Source organism: Apodemus sylvaticus, chromosome 19 (genome assembly GCF_947179515.1).
Source record: "Apodemus sylvaticus chromosome 19, mApoSyl1.1, whole genome shotgun sequence".
NCBI lineage: Eukaryota > Metazoa > Chordata > Mammalia > Rodentia > Muridae > Apodemus > Apodemus sylvaticus.
In genome coordinates, this window is record NC_067490.1 from 66,207,755 (window position 1) to 66,231,060 (window position 23,306).

Sequence of the window (23,306 nt, forward strand, 5' to 3'; positions counted from 1 at the left end):
TTTATCTGTAGTTTAGAAATTATTCATGTAAGATTTCATTAAAACTGATTTCTTGACCTTTGAACTGATATTCTTTTATTACAGTCAATTGAAGTCTTTGCTTTTGATACATTGTGGTGCTCCTCGTTATTTAGTGCCAGTAAAATTTTATACACAAATTATTTTTTGACCAATAAGTCCATTTATTCTATTTATCTTACTTTCTTGTTCAGTGTGTGTGAATCTTGCCTCTGTAGTTGTCAACGTGCAGGCAATTTCAATGGCCTGCTCTCAGGAACTGAGCACCTGCTTAAGTCATTACCTGCCTCCATCAGCTGCTGCTGTTGTCAGGTTTGCTTTATATACATGGAGCACTAGCTTCAGCTGCTCTCTATATTTGTTCCCTGTTTCTGTTCTCTACACAAGCCCCCGCTATAGTCTTTCTCTACTCTCATCCCAGGCTCTCTGCTCCCTACATGTGTTCCAGTCCACAGGTCCTCTTGTGAACCCCTATCCCTTCCCCAGGTTCTCACTCCTCTCCTTTCCACAAAACAACTTCTTTTGTATCAGAACTCTTGCACGTTTTAATTTTTGAGGGCCTGCTGTGATAGGACACCTTGTATTTCTTGTTGACATATTTTCCTGGCTTATGCAAATTATATTCCTATGCTGATATCTAAGTATCTGGGTTTGTGGTGATATGTCTAGATACTTGTCTCTGTGTTTGTCTTGTTTAGGTGGTAATTTTATTCCCAAGGTATTGTTTGCTGTCTGTAGTTTCAGAGAATGTTGACTGCGTTTTTCCCATTTTACTGACCTGTTTGGTGGGTATGTTCAAGAGGGAATGCTTGCTCATGTTGAAAGCTGGCAGAAGTCTCAGGCAGAAAATTATGATCTTAACAATTCACCAGGAGATTTAGTCAGAAGAGAGGTTATGCTGTCTCTGGATTTTGTACAGTGTTAGTCAGAGCTGTGTAAATTGCATGTGGGATAATAAATAGTGTGTTGAATCTTATGGAAAGCATAACTTTTCTCCTGGCAGTCATGGCATGTAGTTGAAAAATGAGTGTACACTCCTGTCTACTGAAAGAGGAAGGGGTTATTCTGTACCATTTTATATTGGAAAGATAGAACTTGCTTTCTGATTTTAAAAGATTCAACTTCCTAGATATTGCCTTGAGTGTCAGAAGACACTTTAGACATTTGAACCGTGTAGGAGCTCCTACAGACTATTAGGATCACTGTAGACTGAATACATTTTCATCACAGGATAAATATAAGTCTATAGCATCCATGGTCAGAATGCAGTTCATTCATTGGGTCCCCTGGGTATCCCCAAAATGTGGGGCTTCAATTGTCTGCTGGGTTAAGTGCATCTTCTCCCAATGAGGCCAGACATTGAAGTACAGTTAAAAGAACAGATACCAAAGATGGGCAGCAGCTTTAGGGACACTGCATGTTCCAGTTGTTGGAGGACCCTCATGAAGACTAACCTGAACTTCTGCTACATATGTGCCAGGGGCCTTATTCCAGCCTGTGTCTGCTATTTGGTTGGTGGCTCAGTCTCTCAGTGTCCCCAAAGTTAAAGATTCATTGAGTCTGCCAGACTACCTGTGGATTTCCTACCATCTTCAGGGCATTCAATATTTCCCCAATTCTCCCTTAAGCATCTCCAAGGTCCATCCCCTGTTTCACTGTGGTTCTCTGCAACTATTTCAGTCAGGTGCTGGGTGAAGCCTCTCATGGAACAGTTATGAATGTCTCCTGTCTGTGATCATAACATTGTATCCATAATAATGTTAAGGATTGGAGATTGCCCATAAGGTTTGTCTACAGTTGGGCGAGTTTTCATTGGGCATTCCCTCAATCTGTGCTACAGGGGTGCCCCTGTTTTTCTTTTAGACAGGACAGATTTTGTTCTGTGTGTCTACTGTGCTGTAGTTGAAACTAAATTCTTCAAGTTTCTTCTCATGCTCTCATACAGTCAATATTTTGACTCTCTCCCTAAATCACATAAGATGCTTTAGCCCCATTTACATTTAATGCTAAGCTATTTTGCAAGCCCGGTGGTTTAATATTTTTTTTAATTGTATTGCTTTGTTTTTGTTCTTTAAGACAAAAATCTCTCTGTGAATATCTTCCTGTCCTGATAGTCGGTATAGGAACCACATATGTCACCTGACACAGTTTTGTACAATAGGGATATGCTTTTGTGCAATTTGTGATACTAACTTATAATGTTAGTATCAATAGTTACTTTTAATCCTCATGGTTCACTTTTAAATTTGTCCAAATAGATAGGTTAAATTCTATTTCTCAAACTGATATGTGTTCATTTCTACCTGAGACTTCAGAGTCCTTGGATTCCAGGTGTATGATGTACTTCCTCACACTTGTGAATGTTCTGAAATGTTTGGGTAAATAGTATTTTGATATGTGTTCATTACTACATGAGACTTCAGAGTCCTTGGATTCCAGGTGTATGATGTACTTCCTCACACTAGTGAATGTTCTGAAATGTTTGAGTAAATAGTATTTTGCCTATGTACATGAATATCATGTCTCTTCGTTACTGTTATCATAAGATGGCCCCAAACTCTTGATCTTGAAGTAATGAGGAGTTGTTGGTCCCCATGTGAATGTGAGAAATTGACAAACACAATGTGCAAGACCAGCTAGAGCTTTCCACTGCTGAGTTCTCACTCCTGCCCTACATTGCTTATTTATGATCAACATTTATATTACTATATTTTAATCTTTTGATTTGTAACTGTTTAAGCATGCATTCCCTTTTAGTAAAATTTTATTAATGTTAAAGTTTAAACTGTTGCACTTGAAGTTTCTACAAGATGAATATGGAACTGAAGTGAATGTATAATTCTTTGTGGAAAGTTTTAGTAAAGAACTGTAAGTTCTCTATCATTTTTTGTTTCCTTGGTTGATTTTTGTAGCAATTGTGGGTCTTAAAATACAACTTTTGTTCACTTAGAACACATTACATAGGCCATGCCGGCATCCAGCTGTATGGCATACACCTGCCTGTACCTCTATGATAAAGGACATGAGTAAATACACGCAGTTTGCCCATCAGACTTGTAGTTAGTAATTGTTCATACAATTTTTCAGATGTGTGAACAACAGTATTGTGGATGTTTCCTGTGCATTTCTCTCAATTGGCATTTCTTGGGCAAGGCTGTATGCTATTCAAATTGTTCAAAAGCAACACATGCATTTTATAATTCAAGCTCCATCTAAAATGACACAGTGATTGAAAATTCTGAGTCAGAATGTAAGTGAAGCAAGTGCCAAAATTATATGAATATGTTTTCGAGGAAACATGTGTTTTCTTTACGTTGATGTTAGTATCATGCTTTGTGTTGTACACATGTATGGGATATTTAGGATGCAGTGACTTTTGATGATGTGCATGTGAACTTCACTGAGGAAGAGTGGAATTTGCTGGATCCTTCCCAGAAGAATATATACAAAGATGTGATGTTGGAAACCTACCTGAACCTCAAAGCTATAGGTAAGATTGTTATTTTTTTCTAAAGGAAACAAATGTTTATTAATTATTGATGATCTTCTATTATTTTCATTGTGAATAATGAAGATTGAACTGAATAATTCAGTTTCACTAAATTTTCACTGTAACTTTCATGGTGCAGTGAAAATTCATAGTACCTTGATTATTTCCTAATTTCCAATAGTATATCATTCATTTCCGGTACTGTATTTTAGGCTGTAATTGGGTTTTTTAACCTATATATGGAAAGGTCATTTTTGTTTTTTGTATTTGTACTACTTTATTTTACAAAACAAAAGAGATTTGTTTAACTTTGCTTTTTTAAAACTTACATCAGAAGTAATTATTTCCTAAGTATTCCCTGTAAGATCCTGCAACGTGAAATTAACCAGTTCTTGATAAATTTATCTTCCCTTGGCTGACAGCCTTTATCAGGACATTCTATTAATTACCCTTTCTATATACAGAGAAAGATTCTATTTCACTATGATTTGAGATAGGCTTATCTAGAAAATCTATACTAATCTAACTGTGTTTTTTCTCTAATTTGTCACTGATGAAAATTATCTGGATAATAATAGTGTTCAACAATGATTGCCTTATATATCTGGCTGTTCATCTGATGTTGTCTCATATCTATCATCTGTTTAAGGGAGCTTCAGTTTCCCTGATCCAAGCATTTAGCCATAAACAAACCTCCTGGTTTGTTTGTTTGTTTGTTTGTTTGTTTGTTTGTTTTGCGACAGATTTTCTCTATAGCCCCGGCTGTCCTGGAACTCACTTTGTAGACCAGGCTGTTATTCCTGTGTTACAGTTTTCTGTCTAGATTTATAGAGTGTTGGCTGAGTGTGACCTCTTTCACTGACATTTTTGTTATGTTCAGGAGAGATTGCTGGTTAATGTTGACTGCTAGGAGAACAGGTGGGCAGCAAGAGATCATCTTTTCAATCCACAAGGGGACATAGTCAGGAGAGAGGTGAATCTTCCATCATTTTTACATGTCAGAGCTACGTTCATCTGAAGGAGCCTCAGTTGAGGGTGTGCTCTCATCAGAATGGCCGTTGTTATGTCTGTGTGAGGTAGTGTTCATCATTCTGAATGTGACAATATTTATCAGCAAGTAGGCCTAAGCTGGATAAGAGAGCTACCTGAGCATGGGACAATGCCCAAGCAGGAGAACAAGTCAGGAGACAAAGCTTGTCCATGCTTTTACCTTCAGTTTGTAGCTCCAGTTTCATAAAACACGCATAAACAGACACAAAAAGTTTGAAGATAATCCCATGCATCCTATCACATCACCAAAGACTTAGGCTGGGTTTGAAATAATAAGAGAAGTCCCATATCAACATGGATACCGATCAACACCCTACTCTATGATAACTTGGACAAGGAAGAATTAAAGAAAAAACAATTAGAATTTAGTGAAAATGAAGGCAAAACAAATCCAAACCTTTGACACACAACGGACGCAGTGCTAATAAGAAAACTCATAGCTCTGGTTATTTGTAATTCTCACAAAAAAAACAAGGATTAGGTGAATAGTCTCCCGCTGACTACAAACAATGTCGTCGTCTGATGCATATGTTACTGGGGTCCTGCACAAGCCCAAGTATGCTCTTTGCTGGATGCCTTAGACTCTGTGAGCTCCCAGGGGTCTGGGTTACTGATACTGTTGGTCATCTTAAGTTATTGGAATTCCTTTCAGCTCCTTCCATTCTTCTTCTAACTCTTCCATAGCAATCCATGACCTGAGTTCAATGATTGGCTGTGAGTATCTGCATCTGTCTCAGTTGCTGTCAGAGCCTCTCAGAGGACAGCCATGCTAGGCTCCTGTCTGCAAGAACATAGGGTTTCTTCCCTTCTCAAATGGCTGTCGCCTAATATAGATTTTTGTATTGAAAAACAGAATTAAAAACAGTTTATGATAAAATTGAAGATTTTTGTGGAAAATATTTCTGATAATATAGAAGAGATATATAGAAAAAAGTTTAAAATTTAAAATTTTCATGGAAAGTTAAAGAGTAAAATGATATACATAAAACATTGCTATATTATTTCAAAAATAAAATATAACGTTTTATGGTTGAATTAAAGTTTTACATGGAAAATATTTCTGATAAAATTATAGAAAATGGTAGAAAAATATGTTAAAATTGAAGATTATCATGGAAAATTTTATATAGATAAAATAATGATAGGCATCCACCTTCAATTAATTTAGAAAGGTTTTTTATATCTACCATTTTATCTATAAAATTGCTATGGAAATATTAAATTTTAACGTGTTTGTCTACATATTCTTGAATTTTATTAGAAATATTTTTATGTAAATCTTCAATTTTACCTGAAAATGTTTGTAATTCCACTTTCAGTCAACTTAGAATTATTTTATACCTATCATTTTATCTGAATAATCTCCATTATAGTGTTCAATTTTAACATGTTTTTCTATATATTTTTTCAAATGTATCAGAAATATTTCCATGTCAATCATCGAGTTTATCACAAAATGTTTACAATTCCAATGTAGTATTCACAATAATACAGAGCTATGCTTTTCACAATAAGAAAAAGGGGGAGTCAGGCCCACCAGACCTTGATGTTGGTGGTGACTCAATACTGACACTTTGAGCAGCCTGTACAAACCTGTTTTTTTTATGAGCATGTACCAAGTAGCTGGTTGTACATCACAGTTGTCTCCTTTGTTATAGTTTGGAGACAAATTTCTAAACAAACCTGATGAAGGAACATGGGAATCCTAACATCCTAGTCTGTAACCACCCTGCTTAGCATCCTATCTGTGGGGTGTTTTTAAGGCCGTCCTCCTTCAGCTAAATGCTACTTACTGTCACTATTTCCTAAGCTCGGTAAGACCTTTCCTTCACCAAATCCAACCTTCTACACCTCAGTTTAATATTGCAGTGCACCCCAACACATGAGAGGCCTTTTAAATATTCCTCAAAATTAACTGCAGGTGGATCTTACACCTTGGTGTTAACTGCTAAGGGCAGAACTTGTAGAAGATTCCAGAGAATCCAGGGCTGTCCAATTTTGACATCCTGCCCATGACATTTCTACAAGCAAGCCACTGGTCCAAGTATTTTGAGCAGATTCAGCCCCGATAGTGAAGTTATTCAGAGGTCACAGCCTGATCTAGCAAGGCAGGAGCACCACAAGGGACCTCACAGGTGCAAACATCTGGCTACACCTGGCAGACGCTTCCCATGCAGCTCTAGGGAGGACCAACCACCACTGTTCCCACTGCTCATATGTCTGCTCCTCCTCACTATGGGCAGTGACTCTGTGGTCAACATGTCTCAAAAATGCAGCTTACTTGAGGTTCCCTTACAGTACCTCAATTTTATTAGGATTATTTTCCATGTAAATCTCCAATTTTATCAAAATTTTCTAATTCTCTCATTATTTAATTTAGAAATATTTTTATTTCTATCATTTTAGAAGCATCCCTTTCCTTATAAATCTTCAACTTTCACACTTTTTTTCTGTGTATTTCTTCAATTTTATCCGAAATATATTCCATGAAAGTCTTCCCTTTCATCCCAAATTTTTCTATGTCCTTGGTCATTCAGTAAAAATAAAATTATCTACATTTTTTAAGATTATTTTCCAACAAATTCTTCAATTTTAACACATTTTTCAAAATATAACTTTAATTTTTCGGAAATGTTTTACATGTAAACCCTCAATTTTATCAGAAAAATGTTTCTAGTTTACTTTTCAATTATTTTAGGAATTTTTTATGTCTACTGTTTATCTGTATTATTTTTCAATTAAAACCTTCACTATTTCAAGTTCTACTTCATTTTTTCACAAATATTTTCAGTGAATGTTTCTACTACTTTTTCAAATAGTTTAGAAATAGTTTATATGTCTAATATTTTATCTGTATTATCTTTTCTGATATCTTCAATTATAGTACCTTTCCTGTATATTACTTCAATTGTATTAGAAATATTTTCCATCAAAATCTTCAAATTTATCAAAAAATTTTTTTAGGTTATTGGACAATTTTCTAGGTATATTTTCTATGTTTACTATTTTACTATTATTATTTTCCAACTAATTCTTCAATTTGAACACACACATATATCTTCAATATCACTACAGATATTAGTTAAGATAAACTTTAATTTTATCAGAAAATATTTCTATTTAATTTTTCAATTATTTAGAGATGTTTTTATGTACACAAAAGTATCTGAATAATTTCCCATGAAAAATCTTTAATTTAACACTACTTTTCTATACACTGCTTCAATTTTATCAGAAATATTTTCTATGAAAATCATCAATTTAATAAGAAAATGTTTGTAAGTTCTTGATTTAGTAAAGTTGATTTTTCTTTTACCATTATTATTTTCCAACAGATTCTTCAATGTTAACACTTTATTTTTCAAATTTTTCCTAAAATTGATTTTGCCTACACATTTAGTTTTCTTTGTCAACTTTTTATGTGTATTTATTTTCAAATCTTAATTTTAAATAAATTTTCTGTATGTTTCTTCAATTTTATAAGAAGTATTTTCCATGAAAGCCATCAATTAGATTAGAATTTTTTTACATTGTTTGTCAATCAGTTTTGATGTATTATCTATGTTTACACTTTCATGTGTATTATTTTACATCAAATTCTTCAATTTTAGCATACATATTTATATATTTCTTCAAATTCAGTGAAAATGTCACATTGGCATCACTGTCAGTCACTCAGAGACTGCTGGTCCTGCCCCTGACATCATGTTAACCCCGCCCCTCGCCCATCTATCTCAGCTGGTGGTGGGAGCCATGTTGGATTCCCTGACTGCCACCCAGCAACTGCTGGCCATTTCCCTGATGTCCCCCGAGCCCCGCCCCCGCCCCATGACTGTGTATCTCAGCCCCTGGCGGGCGCCATGTTGGCGTCCCTGTCCGTCACCCGGCAACCGCTGGCACCACCCCTGATGTCACAGCGCCCGCCCTGCATCCAGCCTCCTGGAATGTTGTCATTTCCTGTCTTCTATTTTATGAATGAAAGTGGCCTGGGAGTTTGAATGTGCGTGTTGGTCGGAGGTCTGGCAGAGGCGGGAAGGAGGTGAGTGAGCACATTTAGCGACTGCTGCGATTGCTGAGCTTTCTGGGCTCTGAGCAGCCGGGCCTGGAATTGTGGAACGGGACAGCATTCGCATGTGCATTCAGATGAAGATAGTACTCCATGCTGTGGGTGTCTGTGAGCTCTCAAGTCATACTGCGCTATCCTCCTGTCAACTCTGCAGACGCAGAAGCAGTCTGTGAGTTTGGAGAGGCCGGGCAAGACGCGGACTTCCCGCTCTGTAAAGTTTACAGTGGGACGGAGTCCAAACCCTCTCTGTGCTCTGGGCAGGGACAGTGGACGGGCAAGAGTCGGGCTTCCCGCTCTGGTAAGTTTGCAGCGGGGCCGAGTGCAAACCCTCTCTGTGCTCCTCCGGGCAGGGACAATGGCTGGGCAAGGCACGGGCTTCCGGCTCTGCTCTGGAAAGTTTACAGTGGGGCAGAGTGCAAACCCTCTCTGTGCTCCAGGCCAGGACAGTGGATGGGCAAGGTATAGGCTTCCCGCTCTGGAAAGTTTGCAGCGGGGCAGAGTGCAAACTCTCTCTGTGCTCCAGGCAGGGACAGTGGATGGGCAAGTCACAGGCTTCCCGCTCTGCAAAGTTTGCAGCGGGGCAGAGTGCAAACCCTCTCTGTGCTCCTCTGGACAGGGACAATGGCCGGGCAAGGCGTGGGCTTCCCGCTCTGCTCTGGAAAGTTTGCAGCGGAGCAGAGTGCAAACTCTCTCTGTGCTCCAGGCAGGGACAGTGGCCGGGCAAGGCGCGGGCTTCCCGCTCTGCTCTGGAAAGTTTGCAGCGGGGAAGAGTGCAAACTCTCTCTGTGCTCCAGGCAGGGACAGTGGCCAGGCAAGGCACAGGCTTCCTGCTCTGGAAAGTTTGCAGCGGGGCAGAGTGCAAACCCTCTCTGTGCTCCTCCAGGCGGGCACAGGGGTCTCCTGGCACGACCCTCCTGTGGGAACAGAAGCCGAGCCTGGCCGCCATGGATCGCTGGGCTGTGCGCCAGGCCCTGGCTTCTGGCTGTGAGCTGGTGAGACAAGTAGGGAATTCACAGGCCAATAAACTGCATCCTGTTCCTTAATGACACAGGCTGGGCTGAGAAATGACAAAGAACTGGTAGAGTTTACAAAGGTCTGGGCTGGCGCTTTCCCAAGGAACATAAATAATCAGGTTGGAGCTGGCTGGGGTTAAGGGCTGTAGGCTGGGAGGGGCTAAGTCCCAGGGTAACTTGTTTTTTTGTTTTTGTTTCTGTATTTTTTTTTTTTTTTAGTTTTGTTAATTATTTCTGTAGTAGTTCTTTTTTTTGTTTGTTTGTTTGTTTTTATTGCTTTACTTTTGATGCTTAGTGTTTCAATTATTGTGCAGTAAAGGGACTTTTCCCCAATCTGTTTGGTATTTTACATGCTTTTACATTAACTCTGGCTATGTATTTATAATAACTCTGGCTTTTCTTACACAGGCACCTTCTTTAGTTTAGGAAATTTTCATTTAGGATTTTATTGGAAATGTTTTCTAGACATTTATGCTGATTGATCTTCTTCACTCTCACCCTCACCTTCTCCTTCTGAGGTGTTCCCTGTGGGTGTACAGCTTGAATGCTTCTCTGTGTCTTGCTCTGAGCTCTGCTGTCGTGTGCTGTGAGGGGACCTCAGAGAAGCTCTGAAATCCAGACATGGTGAGTACAGGATATCTGCTCACAATGGGGAGGAACATGCAGCTGAGCAGTGGGTGCTGGGGTTGTGAATCCTCTATGGGGTTGGATAGGAAGCATCATTAAGATGTGACTTCCTGTGAGGTTTCTATTGCTGCTTCTTAGCTGCTAATTCAGGCCATGACATCTAAATATCTTAAGTTTCGTGGTTGATTGTAATTCTGTCCAGGTCATCTGGACCAGTTGATTTCCTGTAGCAGCATGAGTGGTTTCTGTGACTATGCAGCACCTGGGTCCAAACCTTTTTGTCTTTTATAATATACATTAAGAAGGCAGGGTTAGGCCTGGAGAAATGGCTCAAAGGTTAAATGCTCTGGCTGTTCTTACACAGGTCAGGAGTTCAATTCTTACCAACTACATGGTGGCTCATAACTATATGTAATGGGGTCTGGTGGCCTCTTCTGGCCTGCAGGAATACATGTACTGACAGCTTTGTATAAATAATGAATTCAATCCTTAAAAAAAGAAAATGGATATGAATCTAATAGTTCTGATTTCATACATTAATTATTTTTATTTTGTTTAGTTTGTTATTTTTCTCCTGTAATTTTTTTTTTATTCCTTTAAATTATCTTTAGTGTTTTGATTGTGGCAAAGAGACACTTTCCCAATCTGTTTGGTATTTTCGATGCTTCTTGTACATTAACAGTCATCTTCTTTAGTTTAGGAAAGTTTTCATTTATGATTTCTGTGGAAATATTTTCTAGACCTTTATGTTTATTGATCTTCTTTTTCTTCTTCTTCTTCTTCTTCTTCTTCTTCTTCTTCTTCTTCTTCTTCTTCTTCTTCTTCTTCTTCTTCTTCTTCTTCTTCTTCTTTTCCTCCTTCTCCTCCTCCTCATCTCCTTTCTCCTTCTCTTTCTCCTCCCCTTCCCTAATATGTCTTGAGAAACTAAACTAACTGATGCAAAAGAGGTTGTATGAAGCGAGGCAGAGTATTAAAAATCGGAGGATGTTGAATTATTTTCCTGACTGGAAAACCTTATCTTTCTGTGCTGGTGTCTAGGCATCAGCATGTGTGGTTATTTTAGGTTAGGTAAGGTTGCTCAGTTTGTCTAGTTTGGATGGGAAGTTATTCCTGTGTTATAGTTTGCTGTCTAGATTATCAGAGAGTGTTGACTGAGTGTTGCCCCTTTTACTGCTCTGTTTGTTGGGTATGTTCAAGAGGGAATGCTGGCTAATGTTGAAAGCTAGGATAGGCAGTTGGCAGGAAGACATAATCTTAGCAATCCACATGGAGATATAGTCAGGAGAGAGGTGAAGCTGCCAACATTTCAATATTCCAGAGCTACAGTCATCTGAATGCGCCTCAGTTGAAGGTGTGCTTTTGTCATAATTGCTGGTTGCTCTATCTGTGTGAGATAGTGTTGATGATTGATGTGGGAAGGCTCTTCCACTGAGGGTGACAATATTCATAAACAAGTGGGTCTGGGATGCATGAGAGAGCTACCTGAGCATGGGACACTGACCAATCAGGACAGCAAGCGAGGAGACAATGTTTGTCCATGCTTTGACCTTCAGTTTGTAGCTTCAGTTTCTACACTAAGCTCCCAAAGTGATAAACTGTGGTCTGACAGAAGCATTCACAACAACCACTTATTACCTGAGATCCTTTTGCCCAGAGGATTCCAGCACAGAAGCAGAATAGCAAGTTAGAACAGCAACAACAAATGGTATCAATATATGATTTTGCTGCTGGACAGAATCTATGTTCATTTTTGAAGGAATATGGAATATATCAGAAATTGAAAGTCATAGAAATCTGTAGATGGTATTTAATCATTTTTTCTCATAGGACCTGGAAGGTGGAAGTCTTGACAGTATGCAGCCAGAGAAAATTGAGAACATAGCATATCAGAGGAATACAGAAACTGTAAATTTTAGTGAGAGGTCATTTGTGTGATATTTTGCCAAAAATCCTTTTTCCTTGTCTTATACCTGCATATAGAGTGGGGTAAATTTTAAGAATAATGAGCTGATTTCTTAATTTTCATTCTATTTATATGTATGTGTTTGTCACTATTTATTTATTTATTTATTTATTTATTTATTTATTTATTTAATTTGAATTCCACTTTCTCCCATCTCTCTTTTCCACCTTACACAGTCTTTCATCCCTAACTCCTTTATCTTTTCACAAAGCATTGGCACCACTGGCGTATCAAACACCTATAGCATTCAACTCTATGCATGGTTAGGCATAGCTCTCTTACTGAATTTAGACAAGGCAGCCAAGAGAGTGGAAGAGTCTACTGGCTGGTTTTGTGTGTCAACTTGACACAGACTGGAGTTATCACAGAGAAAGGTGCTTCAGTTGGGGAAGTGCCTCCATGAGATCCAACTGTGGGTCATTTTTTCAATTAGTGATCATAGGGAGAGGGCCCCTTTTGGATGGTGCCATCCCTGGACTGGTACTCTTAGATTATATAAGAGAGCAGGCTGAGCAAGCCAGGGGAAGCAAGCCAGTAAGAAACATCCCTCCATGGCCTCTGCATCAGCTCCTGCATCCTGACCTGTTTGAGTCCCATCCTGACCTCTTTGGTAATGAACAGATGTATGGAAGTATATGCTCAATAAACCCTTTCCTCCCCAACTTGCTTCTTTGCCATGATGTTTGTGCAGGAATAGAAACCCTGACTAAGAGAAATTTGTATCAGCGTAGTGGGGTATCCCTGTGACAACCTGGGCCATTGTTTTGGGCAGGACTGTGCAAAGATTTTGGAACTTTGGGTTAGAAGAGCCATTGTTTGTTAAGAGCTCTGTGGAATTTCCTGTAGGAGCTTGTATGATAATATGTTGAGAACAGTTCAGAAAATGATGGCCTGGCTCGTGAAATTTCAGAAGGAATATTTAAGATTCTTTTCAGGGCTCATGCTGTTTTGATTGTGAAGATTCTGTGATTTTGGTTAGCTGGGGCTGAAGAATCAGCTGAGATTAACAAGATACTCGAACTATTAAAGCAAAACCTTTTGCATTACTGGGACTATTGATGGCTCTTTCGCTGGAACTAAGAAATTAGCAGTGATTAAGAAGAGCCCAGCACCACTGAGCTGAAATCTTCTGGGAAGTGTTTTCTGAGAGTACAGAGACTGTGTTCCAGAGATAACCACAGTTGTACTTTGTGCTGTGGTTGGATATGATAATGTGCATATGTGTAACACAGTACTGGTTTTGAAGGTGTGAAGGTGTAAAGAAGAACAGCTGAAGCGCAGCACTGTGAGAGTCCATGTAAGCCCTTTTGTGAAGGTGCAATCTCAGTTGCAATTGAAAGCCCAGGCCTTAAGGGGTCATGCCTAGGAGCTGAGGCTTGGCACCATGAAAACAACCTATGGGAGGCTATATGTGAAGCCTAGTTATGGCAGTAAACAGCAGTAGTTTGGAGATGCCAGTGCCTTGAGATGACCACTAAGAACAGCAGCAGCAGTGGAGTACAGGCAGCTGGAGCCTAGAAGACAAGTTGTGTGCTACAAAGGGCATAGTGGGAGAAATGGTCCCAGCCCTCAGAAGAGCCTGGAAGTTCTTGAGTTGGATTCCAGACATTGAACTATTTAAGTTTGAGTTTTCCTTTTGATTGCGACAGTGTCCTGATATTTTTCCCTCTTGAAGGAATAAAGTATTTTAGTGGAGCCCACACTTAAGAGAATTTGAATTTTTAAAATTGAAATTTGAAAGATATTGGACCATTTAAAGGAATTGAATTTTTAATATATAAAGAGTGTGGGATTTGTAAAGTTATTTAGATCTTAGGGATGAATAAGAATGTAAGAGTATAGGATTAATAGTGATATGTTGGTTTGTCAAGTGACAAGGGATCAAATGTACTGGCTTGATTTGTGTGTCAACTTGACACAGGCTGGAGTTATCAGAGAAATGAGCTTAGCTTGGGGGATTTCCTCCAAGAGATCTAACTGTGGGCCATGTTTTTCAATTAGTGATCAAGAGGGAGGGTCTCTTGTGGATTGGACCATCCCTTGATTAGTATTCTTAGGTTATATAAGAGAGCAGGCTGAGTTTCTTTTACCTCCTTTGGTTATGAATAGATGTATGGAAGTATAAGGTCAATAAACCCTTTCCTCTCCAACTTGCTTCATGGTCATGATGTTTGTTCAGGAAGAGAAACCCTGTCTAACACAATGGGTAATGAAAATGAGTAGCAGTTGAGCCTCACCAGTATGAGCGGCCAGGAAAGGTCAGTGGCGAGGTAAAGACACAGGAGCAGTTGAAGATTCAGGACTGAAGAGATTTTGAAATGAAGCTGGGTCTTGCAGAGCTGTAAGTGTGTGTGTGTGTGTGTGTGTGTGTGTGTGTGTGTGTGTGTGTGTGTGTTGGGGGGACATGCTACTCCTGATCCAGTTACCCGTTTTTGTTTGCTTGCTTGTTTTCTATTGTCTTATTGTGGAGGTTTACCATTCTTTATGTCTGTGTGTATCCTTCCTTTCCATCCCCTAATTGCTTTTGGAGAAACGTGGAAACACAGTTTTGTGATTGGGAAGGAGATGTTAAATCTTATCGGAAAGCAACTTTGTTACTTTCCTTTAAAAACAAAGCACAATAAAACAAACCAAAACTAGAATTGCCCATCTGCTGACTCTGGAATTAAAAAAAAAAATGAAAGAAATTTTCTATCAACACTTTATCATCATTATTATTGTTATTTTGGATTTTTAAGATAGTTTTTTTTTTTCTGTATAGCCCTGGCTGTTCTGGAACATGCTTTGTAGACCAAGCTGGCCTTGAACTTACAAGAGATCTCCCTGCCTTTGCCTACAGAGTGCTGGGACTAAAGGCTTGCACTACCACCACCAGGCTTAAGATTTCAGGAGAAAGGCATTTCACTTTTTTGGTGACATGCTGATCGTCATGTTTGGGGAAATTTAATTTACAGTTATGATGAGAATTAAATATCTGGGTGGTTAAGATATTGTTCATCTACCTGTAGAAAGGAATGTGAGTTGACATCACTTAATAATGGCTTTCCCTGTTGTGCTACCACAGATGACAGACAAAGCAGCTCCCTCAGCATTGCTGATGGAGTTCATGCTGACAGCAACATGGGCTGAGTTGGATCACATGTGTGTGTTAGGCATTAGGGATTCTGTATAGCACCAGTACCCAATACAGAAATCACTTTGATAACTGTCATGGCTGCTGCTTTTGCCTGGCGTGGCAGAGATGATGAGAGTTTATATATTAAACCAATGAGATAGTGGAGTTGATGCATTAAGCAGAGAGCCTGGGATCTATGCAGGTATGGAGTGCTCAGGGAATGGTTATATGGAAAGCTTAGGCTGGGCCTTATTCAAGTCTGCATGCATATATTTTAAAAATAACAGCAGTGCATTTAAAATGTCTGTAGGTTACAGACCCTAAAATTAAATTTCTTACAGGAAATAGGACAGATTTTCCTCTTCACTTTGAGAACTCAAATAAAATAATAACGAGTGAATGTCCCAGATGTCTAGAAAAGATAAAGATGTATAAATTTTGAAATTTTTTTCTCCTTAAAGGCCTTCATAATAGACATGCAATGAATAGGATTTGAATCAAAAACTAAAACCTTAAAATATTTTTTATTTAAAATACAAACATTTGGAAGTGGGATTTACCTTGCAATAAAATGCAGAAGTGTGACTCCTGAGACTCAGTCTTAAAGCATCAGCCACTGAGCTTGCTGTGAATTAAAGTGCTGTTGACTTGTCAGGATGAGATGAGGCTGTGGGGGAAGATGACCTGGATGGGTCCTCAATGGATGGTTAAGGGAATGGCCTTGGACCATGTTTGAGACCGGTGGGACATTTGGCATGCTTGTCAAAGTTTTTTGTTCATTTGGCTTTTATTTTGTTTTGTTGTTGTTATTTTTTATTTTGTTTTGTTTTGTTTTTTGAGACAGGGTTCCATCACTAGCCCTGGCTCTCCCTAGATCTTATTCTGTAGACCAGGCTGGCCTCAAACTCACAAGAGATCTGCCTTCCTCTGTCCCCTCAAGAGCTGGTATTAAAGGTGTGTGCCACTACTGCTTGGCTGTCCAGGTTCTTTTTATATATGGGAGGACATAGACTAACAGTGAGAGCCACTAGAGACCTGAAACCACATGGCAATTGCTAAGTACAAAACCTGTTCTTGCTGTCCTACTGTGTAGTTGAAGTCCTAGGGATTTGATAGGGGATTAAAAGGGTGGTAAGTACAGCAGCCAAGCCATTAGCTCAGTGTCAAAATTTTGGCATGTATTTTTTTTTTGACAGTGTTTTCAGTTATCACTATAAAGTCGTATGGTCAGCCAGTGTTATTTAATATTCCCTCTGAGAAAGGAGTCCAAGCCCTGTGTCCAGAGGTTGCTGTGTTGAAGTAACTTGCTGTAATTTCTAAATGTCACCTGAAGCCTTTGATCTCAAACTGAAGTCCTTTGAGTAGCATACATTTAGTGTGTGATATGTATTAACTTGAGTGTTTTGAGAAAGGGTCTTGCTGTGTAGTCTAGGGAGGCCCTAGAACTCATTGTGTCTTCTAGGTTGGCTGGAGCTCACTTTAGTCTCCTATTTGACAAGTGCCCAGTGATGTGTGTGTGTGTGTGTGTGTGTGTGTGGTGGCAGTGTATGCATGCCTCACCTGCCTAGGCTTATGGTTTTAAAGAAGCTCTTCAGAGCCTGGGGAGGGATGAGGTGTGTCTTGACCTTAGAGTAGGTAATAAATTGATCAGCAAGTACTAACTAATAACAACAAAATTTTACTGCCATTCTTTAATAAACTTAAGAATTTCTTTAGGTGCAGTGTTTTTGTGAGCTTAGAAAAACTGATGTTGTGAGTCATATTTACTCTTCTGTTCTATGTGAACTGTGCCCCATGATAATGTAAAGATATTTCTCATCTGGGAATTCTAGGTTCTTGGATAACTCACTTTTCACTTTCATTGGGCCAGGAAAGAAGATTTTATCTATTTTTTTTTTTTTTTGAGACAAGGTTTCTCTATGTAGCCCTGGCTGTCCTGGAACTCACTCTGTAGATCAGGCTGGCCTTGAACTCAGAAATCCGCCTGCCTCTGCCTCCCAAGTGCTGGGATTAAAGCCATGCACCACCAATGGTAAAGATTTTGATACTATGGAAAAAAAGGGACTAGGAAGGCAGATGAGTGAAAAGATAGAAGCTGATTTCACACAGCGCAGCAAACAAATCCTTTGACCTAATCCTAATATTATCACTAATCCTGATATTTCTTCTTTGTGTAATAGGGATACTATTGATCAAGAATAAAGGTGGCCACCTGAACCCTGAGCCTGAGCCTAACCCTGGGATTTGCCCTAAATCTCTAATCCTATCTTAACACCTTAATTTCCTAAGCATCCTTACCCTAAAAATGCTTGTCCTGATACTATCCATAACCCCCTAATCCCCTAACCCTGGTTACTGTGGGGGATGTTTCTTAATTATACCTTTTGAAACCCTTTCTTAATCTTAATCTTTTGAGATGTTCTGATCCACCTTTGATCTTGGCTGTAGATGCTTTCTGCCACCTACTTGTGGAAAGGTCATTTTTGTTTTTTGTACTTGTACTCCTTTATTTTACAAAACAAAGTTGATTTGTTTGATTATTTTATTTTAAAAGTCACACTAGAAGTACTTATTTCTTAAGTATCCCGGTATATAATGAAGAACTGCTGTAATATCCTGCAGCATGAAATAAAAAAAGTCCTAATTTTTCCAAATTCCCTTGGCTGACAGCCTTTATTGGAACTTTCTATTAACTACCCTTTCTATGCATAGATAGATTCATTTCCTCTTTGATTTGAGGTAGGCTTAATCTAGAAAATCTGAGCTAATCCAACTGTGTTTTTTTTCTTTGCTTTGTCACTGATGAAAATGTCCTAACTAGTAATTGTGCTCAACAGTGATTCCCTTAAGGAACTTTAGCTTCCCCGAACCAAGCTTTTAGCAAACAGACAAACAAACAAACAAACAATCAAAAAACAACAACAAAACTCTTGGTTAGTTTGTTTTTGTTAGATTGTTTATTTATTTTTTGAGACAGAGATTCTCTGTATAACCCTGACTGTTCTGGAAATCACTCTGTCAAACAGGTGGGCCTCGAACCCCAAAATCCACCTGCCTCTGCTATATAAGTGTTGTGATTACAGGTGTGTACCATCACTTCCCAGCTACAACTCTTGTTAGTAAAAATCCATCTTTAATGTAAATTGGGTCATCCATTCCTGGATCACATTGATACCTCCAATTCACCTTGAGTAATAGTCTACAAAAGTTATTAATCTTGATTATGTGAAGAAGAAAAGTGATTTGAGGAAAATCTTAGGCCAATTCACAAATTAGGTCAGGTTCTCGTATGCCCAGGGTTGTGGTTCACCGAGGGAAAGAACAGGCAGCTGACAAACCAGAACTGGAAGGGTGGAACCTCCACCAGGACTGGGTGGGGTGAAATTCATCTTTGAATTTCTGTTCAACAGCTAATGGGGTACAGCCCTCTCCTGAGAACTCTGGTCCTAGACTGGAAGCCCACATTAACCTGAGGAGGGGTAAGACTCACTAGCCAATCAAGGCTGCCATACAGACCTGCCAGTCAAACAAAGAGGCGGGATCTTCTGAAGTCTTTCTGTGTATTCACTGTGGTTGTGCAGGCTTGAATGGTTCTCCGAGTCCTGCTCTGAGCTCTGCTGTTGGGTGCTGTGAGGAGACCTCAGGGAATCTCTGAAATTGAGACATGTTGAGCACAGGATATCTGCCCACAATGGGGAGGAACCTGTGGCTGAGCAGTGAGTGCCTGGGTGCTGGTTAATATCTGGGAATGGATGGGAAGCATCAGCCTGATGTGACCACTTGAGAGGTTTCTAATGGTGCTTCTTACTTGCTAGTTCAGGCGGTGACCTCTAAATAATTTCACCATCATGGCAGATTCTGAATCTGCCCAAAACATCTGGACTATTTTATTTTTGGAGAAACATGGGAGGTATCTGTGACACTGCAGCACCTGTGTCCAAACATTTTTGTCTTTAAGGCAGGAATAGGCTTGGAGAGATGGCTCAGGGGTTAAGAGCTCTGCTTTAGTCTTACACGGGTCATGAATTCAATTCTTAGCAACCACAATGTGGCTCACAACCTTCTGTAATGGGATCTGTTGTCCTCTTCTGGCCTGCAGGAATACATGCAGGGAGAACATTGCATAAGTAATGAATTAATTCCTTAAAACTAAGAAGAGGGATATGAATCTAATACTTCTGATGTCATACATTTCTAGTTTTTGTTTTGTTTAGTTTGTTACTTTTTTCTGATTTAGTTATTTTATATTATTCTTATATGTTTAGTATTTTGATTATCATGTGGCAAAGAGCCATAAGGAAGACTCAATGAGAGTTCTTTGCACTGAAATTATGAAGATGATTCTTGAATTTTATTTTGCGACCACAGCTTGTTGAGATAACTAAAGCATTGGTAAATCTGCCATGGAGAGATGTATACAAGGAGAGGATGTACCCAAACTGTTACAAGAGGTGACCTTCAAGATTTTGTCTCGTGTGTCACAAGAGACTTTAGATGTTTGAACAGTCTAGGAGTTCCTACAGACTGTGAGGATCCCAGAAGAAAGACTGAATGCATTTTCATCACAGGATGAATATTTGCCCATAGTGTCAAGGGTCAGAATGCAGTTGATTAAAACAAAAAGCTTCTAGATAGGATCATGTCTTTGGCTGCTTGTCTGTCCTGTCTGGCTTTCTTTGTGAAGATTGTGGAAGATCTTCTGGTAGGAGCCATTCCAGATACCTTCCAGGATAGTGTTTATAGAATGAAAATTTTATTTTTTTCTCCCTTTTTTTGCTTTTCCAATAATTCATATATTCACTGTCACCCTTATCACTATCCGCATTATATGTCCCTTGCTATGGCAGAGTCCCTTCCCCAGTCTCCTCTGTTTTTCTTTTAGAGGTTGTGGGGCCCCCAGGTATCCCCAAAATTGGTGCATCAATTCTCTTGTGAGTTAAGTACATCCTCTCTCACTGAGGCCAGACATGGCAGCCCAGTTAAGGAAACAGATTCAAAAGATATCCACCCCCCACAGCTATAGGGAAAGTCCTTGCTACAGTTGTTATTAGACGACCTTCTGAGCCTGTGAGCTGCACGTCTGCTATATATGTGCCAGGGGACTTAGTCCATCCTGTGTATGCTATTTGGTTGGTGGCTTAGTCTCTGAGTGTCCCCAAAGGTGCTTGTTACTTGAGTCTCTTGGTCTTCCTGTGGAGTTCCTATCCTCTTCAGGGGTTACAATCTCTCCAACAAATCTTCCATAATAGTCCCCAAGGTCCATGCAATGTTTGATTCTGGATCTCTTCAGCTTTTTCAGTCAGCTGCTTGGTGGATCCTCTCAATGGACAATTGCTCAAGGATTCAGTATGGGAACATAACAGAGTGTCTTTAATAATGTCATGGATTGGTGCTTGTCCATAGAATGGCACTCAAATGGGGCAAATTTTCATTGGCCATTTCTTCAGTCTCTGCTCCGGATTTACCCCAGCATTTCTATTAGAGGGGAAACATTGTGTTCTTGGTGTCTACTGTGTTGTGGTTGAAACTGCCCCTTCAGCTTTCTTCTCATGCTCCCATACCTTCACTATAATCTCTTTCCTTAAATTATATAAAATACAATAGATACATTTGCTATTCAATAATAATCTATTTATTAGTCTGGTTGTTTTATATTTTTAAATTTATTTTATTTTTTGCTTTTCTTTTCCAAAACATATTTCTCTGTGAATCTTGTCTGTCCTTAATGTAGGAAGAGAAACCGCAAAAGACACATGTCTTGTGCTTGTAATAAAAGCATATTTTTGTGCGGTTTTTCCTCCACATCTTTAGTGTTGAAATTTGGCCAAATATATAGACTATATTCTATTTCTCAGAATGGCATATGTTCATGACATCAATATTATCTAAGGATTCAGGTTCATTAGGTTTCACATGAATGCTGTTCTTTCTCAGTCTTGTGTTTGTTCTCAAATGTTTGAATAAATGGAAATAGTTTGCCTGTGTGCATGAATATGAATACCATCTTTGTCTCGTCTTTAGTGTTGTCAGAGGATAGCCTCGGAACTCCTGATCTTGAAGTAATGAGTAGATATTGGTCCCCCATGTGTTTACGAGGAATTTTCCACCCTTATATGGAAGACCAGCAGGTGCTTTCCAATACTGAGCTCTCTCTCCTACCCTACGTTGCTTATTTATGATTAACATTTATATTACTATTATTTTCATCTGTCCATTTGTAACAACTTAAGCATGTATTTTCTTTTAGTAAAAATTTATTAATGTTATAGTTTAAACTGTTACACTTCCTGATTTTGCCAGATGAATTCAGATTTGCAGTGAATGTATAATTCTTTGTAGTAACTTTAGTAAAGAACTGTGATTTCTATATCACTTTTAATTCATTGGTTGACTTTTGTATGGATTGAGGGTTTTAAAATATAACTTTTAGTCTCCTAGAACACATTACAAAGGTAATGCCAGTGTCAAGTTATTAGATATACACCTGCCTGTGCCCTTGTGATTAAGGACATGAGCAAATACACCCAGATTGCCCATCAGGTTTGTAGTTAGTAAATGTTCATACAATTTTTCAGGTGTGTTCTCAGTACTGTGGATCTGCATTTTCCCTCTCAGTTAGCATTTCTCTAGCAAGGCTGTATCCCATTCAAAGTGTTCAAAAGTGACAGAAGTGTAACTTATAATTAAAGATCCTTCTAAAATGACAGAGTGATTATAAATTTTGAATCAGAAAATAAGCAGAACAAGCATGAGAATTATGTGAATATATATTTGAGAAAGCATATATTTATTTTCTGGTGATGTCAGTATCATGCTTTGTGTTGTACATGTATGGGATATTTAGGATGCAGTGACTTTTGATGATGTGCATGTGAAATTCACTAAGGAAGAGTGGAATTTGCTGGATCCTTCCCAGAAGAGTCTCTACAAAAATGTGATGTTTGAAACCTACCTGAACCTCAAAGCTATAGGTAAGACTGTTATTTTTTTTTCTCAGAAGGAAACAAATGCTTGTTGGTTATTGATGATCTTCTATTATTTTAATTGTATGAAAATTGAGCTGAATAATTCAGTTTCACTGAATTTTCACTGTAACTTTCACAGTACAGTTAAAATTCACAGTATCTTTAATTTTGCCTATTTTCCAATAGTATATCATTCATTTTCTTTTACTGTGTTTTAGGCTATAATTGGGAAGACCACCATCTTGAAGAACATTGTCAAAGTTGTAGAAAACATGAAAGGTAATTTTCATGTGCCAGCTTATACAAATTTGTCTCTGAGGAAATTTTAATATCTTATGGAATCTCCAGTTAAAAGCAAGACTAAGAAATAACAGTCCTTTAAGTGTAGCTATCATTATAATATTCTTACAAAACCATGTACCTCAAGATCCAATATCTGGTTTGTGTAACCATTTGATAAATAGCTCCATTAGAGCTATGCTGTGGACCTGACATTCTGTATAGCCCCAAAGTATTTAGAAATTGCATAATGAATAATGATAAATCTATATCCAAAACATTCTAATAAGCAATTAGTCCATAGAAAGTTTGGCAATACTCATATTCTTGCAGTAATATGGTTAAGTTTGGTGAGAGAGCATTTTATGAGTATCAAGAATGTTGTTGTGGAGAAACATTAGACTATATTGCACATGGTATGAGAAGCAAAAACTCAAACAGTGTGAATGCAATGTGTAAAACATTCATTTATCATTCTTTTTATTAGGTATATCGTGTGTCACAATGGATAAAAAGGATGGGAGCATAGACATGTTGAAAGAGGAAACATAATTTTTTTGTTCTAAAACAAGAAGATACATAGTATTCTGACTTTGATAGAAATTAGGAATGTGAAAGATATTTGCAATTAGTTGGTTTTCTATTTTTACAGGGAATATCCCAAAACTTATAGTTTAGAAAACCTTTATGGGTATTAAAAATTTGAAAATTGTTCTGTGT